The sequence below is a fragment of the Olea europaea genome, chromosome 17 (genome assembly GCF_002742605.1).
Source record: "Olea europaea var. sylvestris chromosome 17, O_europaea_v1, whole genome shotgun sequence".
Taxonomy (NCBI): Eukaryota; Viridiplantae; Streptophyta; class Magnoliopsida; order Lamiales; family Oleaceae; genus Olea; species Olea europaea.
Window position 1 is genome coordinate 6,460,192 of NC_036253.1, and position 6,182 is coordinate 6,466,373.

General features: G+C 31.9%; 1 long non-coding RNA gene across 1 annotated transcript; it reads right to left on the reverse strand.

The window, feature by feature from the left end:
• Positions 1-405: 405 nt before the first annotated feature.
• On the reverse strand, positions 406-5,038 carry LOC111366209. The gene is made up of 2 exons (XR_002697601.1): positions 4,704-5,038; positions 406-1,236 (listed from the first exon to the last, which is right to left on the reverse strand). It is a non-coding gene; the product is annotated as an uncharacterized LOC111366209 (long non-coding RNA).
• Positions 5,039-6,182: the final 1,144 nt, after the last annotated feature.

The following is a 6,182-nucleotide window of genomic DNA, read 5'->3' on the forward strand; positions in this document are numbered from 1 at the left end:
AATCAATTCCAAAAAACCACTGGTTAGTCTCAACACCTTCAAAAATACTAAAAGCATGTACAACCAAATCAGCATCCACGTACCTATCTCTAATGAGTCTATCATTAGCAGTTGAATACGATGGAACCATAGGTAATGGTGGAAAAGCAGAATTACCCATATCCTTCAAACTCAATTGAGTGGTACTCTTCAATATGAATCCTGAACCAAATTCAAAAGGTACAGTATCAAACTGAATCTCCACCATGGTAATAAATCTGCACTGACTTTTCTTCACAAATTCTATCCTACCTTGCAAGATGTATAATTGGGACATCTTCTGCCTCTCCAATATAACATGAACACCCTTTCAAACTCTCAAGACTCCACCTCTTCCAGAGAATGTACCCTTTTGAATCAAAAGTATTCAACGAAATGATATTTTTCTTTAAGTCTGGAATATGTCGAACATGAGCAAGTGTTCTACATGTTCCATCCACCAGCTTCAATTTGACTCTACCACTACCAGCTACCTTACAAGGTTTGTTGTTACCCATGACAACGATACATTGCATCACCGTTTCATATGTTTGTTTGGGACTCATATGAAATGCACAAGTTGTATCCAAAATTCACTCCTCGTCAAGTTTGGATTACATGTTAGAAATTGTCAAAATATCTCCATCACTCAAATAGTACTCGACTATGTTGGTCTCGTTTGAAGTGTTTTGATTGCTTTCTATAATTTGCAGTTAAATTACCTTTATTTTGCAATTTGTCGCAATCTCTCTTAATGTGTCATTTTTTCTTGCAATAATAACAAACATGATTACTGAAATTTGATTTTGACTTATCCCTTCTCCTCGATCATCATGAACAACAAGGCCTTCTCCATCTCCAGCCTCGAATCCAAGCAGATGCTTCATCTCTCTTTTGAAAATAATGAATCATACGTATCTTCACTGGTGACAGTATCACGACTATACAAGATCTATCTCTAAATGAAGTAAACGAAGGAAGCAGCGAACACAAAATGATTAAGGCCAAATCTTTTTCATCATACTTTATCTTTAAAGTTTTCAAATCAGCGATGATCTTCTTCAGCACAGCTAGATGATTTTCCAAAGATCCGTCTTCTACCATGCAATGAGAATACAACCTCGACTTCAGATGCAATTTCCTCGTTAGGCTTTTAGCCATGCACAATTGCTCAAACTTCAACCACAAAGCAACTGTCGTTTTTTCCTTCAAAATTTCCTGAATAATATTGTTAGAAAGATGAAGATAGATCTATAAAAGTGTCTTTTGATCCTTCTATTATTTCTCTTCTGTCATCCAAGTTGTGGGCATTTTGTCAAATTTCAACAATATATCATTCAAATTCATTTGTGCGAATACAGCTTGCATTTTCACTTGTCACAATAAGAATCTTGTATTGTGATCCAAGAGCGAAATTTCATACTTCATGATTGCCATCAATAAAAAAAACATCGAACAAATCACAATCAATAGCTCTGATACCATTTGTTGGAAAATAAATGAATCGAGGTAATATATATGATACGATATGAAATATATAATCACAAACAAATAACAAAATAAAATGCAAAGAATTAATTGGTAGAAGAATTGAGTATTTTAATTATTCAATTGATGAATATCGAGAAAACAAATATAATGATTGTGTAGCATTATAAAATTTGTGAAAAGTGTCTATTATTTATAGAAAGAATGTCAAACCCTAGAAATACCACAAATATGAAAATAAGATAAAAAAAAAATAACGTAGATTAAAAGAAACAATATTTTTTCAATAAAAATGCATGAAATTAAGGAAATAATGTTTTTTTCAATGAAAGTTCGTGCCTAGCAATTCCTTATCCGATTGAACAATGGAAATTAGAGCTGCCCGGATTGAATTAGTTTTTTCCAAGCTATGCAAATTAATGGTCCAGAACTCGAATACGATCATTGCACGCCACATAGTCGTGAGTTGTGGGCAAAAAATAACCATACATTTCAGGAAAATAGAATTTCAAATGCCCCCTATTCAAGTAGATGCTATATTGGCAAAAAAGAGTAATGCACGTTGAAAAAGAACTTCTCCTAATAGAAAAGGGATTCTGATGGTTCAAATCATCTTCTTGTCAACCGATATGAGAAAAAGGATGAAAAAACATGAAGCCCGTTGACACTAAATATCCTTCGAAGTTCCATAAACCAAAACATTGTTCAACTTGCACAGTAGCACATAAAGAGGGTTGTAGTAGTACTGTTTTATTGTTTGTGTGGAAGGAATTGGACAAAATTTCAATTAAGCATATTTCATCTGGCATTGGTGGTGAGGTCATGCCAGGTAGCTAGGGTTCTTATTTTGTACAAAACATAACAAAATCCAATTCTTTAGAAGTGAAAAAAGAGATGAAAAAATCCAGAGAACAATATTTTGAATTATAACTTTTCGAAGAAAAACAAAAGGCTGTTTTTGGGATTCTGTCATTGAGTTAGAGCGTGTAAGTTAGAGTTTAAAAGTGTCTAAAACAAATTAATACTTACTAATTTTGTATATATATCTGCACGCGGCTTATAAATGAACTGTTGAAACTGGTAAGAAGGCTGGCAATTTCTGAACCCTCACACCTCAAAGGCTTCTCCTTCAACCTAAAGTCATGAAAGGGCAACTGAGGGAGAGAGTTCAGAAAATGCCAACTTTCTGCAAATAAGAGTGCACAAAATGGAAGAAATGGGAGGGTTTGCTCCAGCCCACTCTCTCTCTGATGGCTAAGAAAGTCCGCAGGAAATTGTGCCCACATAAGGCGGTGGCACTGGCACAAAGTGAAAGAGTTGGACCTTGATGGAGACTTAGATTACTGATGTTGTCCGGTTGAGGGGCTGGGGATTGTTATATTTGCTAGACATGGCGTAGCTAATTCAGAGATGAGTTTCCTGCAAAAAAGGGGGAGAGAAGGGTCGTCTATCTCTTTGTGAAAGTATATGTAGCACTTGTTTAGACCTTGCTCTTTCCAACCTCTTGGAAGTTGGGACCAAAACCTTGTTGAACTTGCCATTACTATAATCAAACTATTATAATTTATAAGTTTCTCATAACCTCCATAGGAAGTTAGGAACTGAGAGAAGATAACAAAGAAATTTCACTTTCGTTTTATTCCAAACTTCCAAGAGAAAAGTACTATGACTAAGCTTGAAGCAGGAGACCAATTACTATGCATCCAGCTCGTACTTGTGACGTGGCTTGAGCTAGGTTTTCTGTCTGCTCAAGACACTCAAGGGCTGTGTATGTTACAAATTCTCCAAAAAAATAAAAAATAAATTCAATTTTTACAAATTTATTCTCAAAAAATATCTACTAAATAGAAGATAAATAAACTTGTATAAACTCCAGAAAGAAATGTAATATTATTCTCGAAAGAGCAAGCAACACGAAATTAAAGAAGAGGAGTATATGTTAGTCTATTTTTCTTGTGGAATACATATAATTAATATGTAAGAACTTTATTAATTATTGACTAATAATAAATTTGGTGAATAATTTTTTTAAATTTACTACAAAGTTGTTATATGCTTTTGTGTTTGAAACTAATCTATCATGTACCTGTGGTTAATACTAATTAGAAACAAGAAATATGAGTTTTGCCGAAGTTGATGAATGTCTAAGGTTTTCATCGACCAGAATACACAAGTCGGGAAGGATAGAGATTTTTACTTTAATTAATTATTATACTTTTCAGAATTTATAAAAACTTTCAAAACATGAAATCATATTTTATACATTTCAGATACATATTTTACATACCTATTTATAAGTTTAGTATTATAAGATTGGACTGGACATTAGACCACATGTCAAATGTATTACTTTCTTTCTTTTCTTGTTTCCTTTTTTTTTTTTTTTTTTAATGAATGATTCACAAATACAAACGATGCTTACTATATACCAAAGAAATTACAGCAGATTTCCCCAAAAAATAAATAAATAAATAAATAAAATATAATAATAATAATAATAATAATAATAATAATAATAATAATAATAATAATAATAATACTAAAACTCCAACAGTTCAATGCTTAATTAGTTGTAACATGGCTGTAGAAATAGTCAAGATTTCTATTTGCCTGAAATCCTAATTGCAGTAATAAGAAGTTTAAAAGAAATTCTCATATATTGACTTGGAAGAGTACAATTTATTTATTTTTCAGAGTTCTCTTTATGTAACTTTTATCGGATTCGACCTGATTTATGAGGGAAGAGAACATAATTCGAAAAATCTCAATTTCTTTAAATCCTAATCTTTAAATGTCCAATTTACGTATCAAAATTTTCAGAGAGAGAGAAGAGGAGAGAAGAGAAGAAAAATCCACGTATCACATATTAATTACACCAGATTTTTTCAATCTACGCTCAGCCTAAAAATCATTTATAAACCCTAATTTGAGCCCTTGACTTAGAATTAATTAATTTGCCGCACCCAGTAGAGGATAGAAAACATTATAAATTTTGTCTAGATCGATGAAAAAGATCAAAACCCTATAATTTGAAGTAATTTTAACATAACTCAACAGGGGAAATTAGAAGAAAATTGCATAACCTCTTGATTTTGATACATCAAGAAAATAATTATCTTTATGGTACACAAATGAAGTAAAAATCTTATTTATAGTAGTTATTGTTGCTATACATTCGATTTCGTCTTTTTACATACCTTTTGTAATCTAGATAGATGGCTCGACCCGATTTACTTCGATGAAAGAAATGTGTCTTCAACGGTCCACAAGTCTTCCAATACTCCATTGCTAGGGAAGATTGATACCAGTAGCATGATGGATTATTGGAAGCCTTTGAGGACAGTTGGAAACTTTCCTGATGAAATAACTATTCCTTCTCTTCTCTACAAATTTTGACAGGCAATTTAGATCCAACAGATTTATATAGTTGACTCATAATTATTTTGTGAGCCCTGATATAGTGAGGGCCTTTTGATCGGACCAAATGACAGAGATTGAGGTGGCAACACCTCGACCCTTGATCTGATTTTCATTTAGGGTCTATCCAAAAGCCTTGTTAGAATAGCAAAATTCTTATTTTGTTCTCTTTTTAATTTCGATGTAAAATATGTGACGTTAGACGCCTATTCTAGCTAGGGCTAATAATGTTAGACTAAGTTTCAAAAATCAATTTTAAGTAACCATTTTTCTAATGTTTATTAAATTAATTCTTAATAATGTTTTTAAAAAAGTACTTATACTAGAATTTACTTATAAGTAAACTCTTTTAAGCTTAGCCTAGCTCCATTTACTCTTTACTGCTCATTAATGTGAGCCATGCATTCTGCTTGTCATGTTAATGATATAAACCATGTGCTCTCATTGATTAAGGCCCATAACTGATCTGTTCATTCTTACTAAAAAATTGATTATTTTATAAAAAAAAAAGTTATACAAATTAATTAAAAAATGGAAAGCTTATAAATTTTTTAAGTTTATGAGTAAAATAAGAATTAAAAGCTCGAGAAGTCGCTCCGTAATTCGAAGGGTCAAGAGAATATTTCACGCCTTATCCACTGGATAAAAACGACAATTTATACTTTTTAACATATAATATAACGAAAAGTAAGTAAGGGCCACTACCATGAATTTATTGGTAGTATATGGCACTGGAATCCACAGATTAATATTATATTAATATTTAATGCAGGTAAAGAAAAGTTATTCGGCACAATTCAATGATTTAGACACGTACGCCGACCACCACAATTAAAAGAATAAAAACAACAATTTTGCTATACAGTCGGAGTTAATGATAGATTTTTTTTCATGAACAACACTTGATAGATTTTAATTGGAAATTGGAAAAAAAAAAAAAAAAAGACACATAAAAACACTCAATCACAGGCTGTAAAATCACCATGTTTTTAATCCCTGTTTGTTTAGCATTTTCGTAAAAACAATTGGGATTTTTCAGGTTTAGCTTTTCATTTTTACGTCCTGTTTGGGAGTGATTTTGAGAATTGATTTTTTGATCGTTAGGAGAAAAGTGAGGTCCACCTGTGAGAGAAGAAATCTAATATGACGGCTGGAATAGTAAAATAACAGTCAAAAAATCAATTTTTTAGAGAAAAAAATCGCTTACAAACATGCCCTTAATTTATAGTAATTTACTTCAACAAAAAACTTGGTGAATT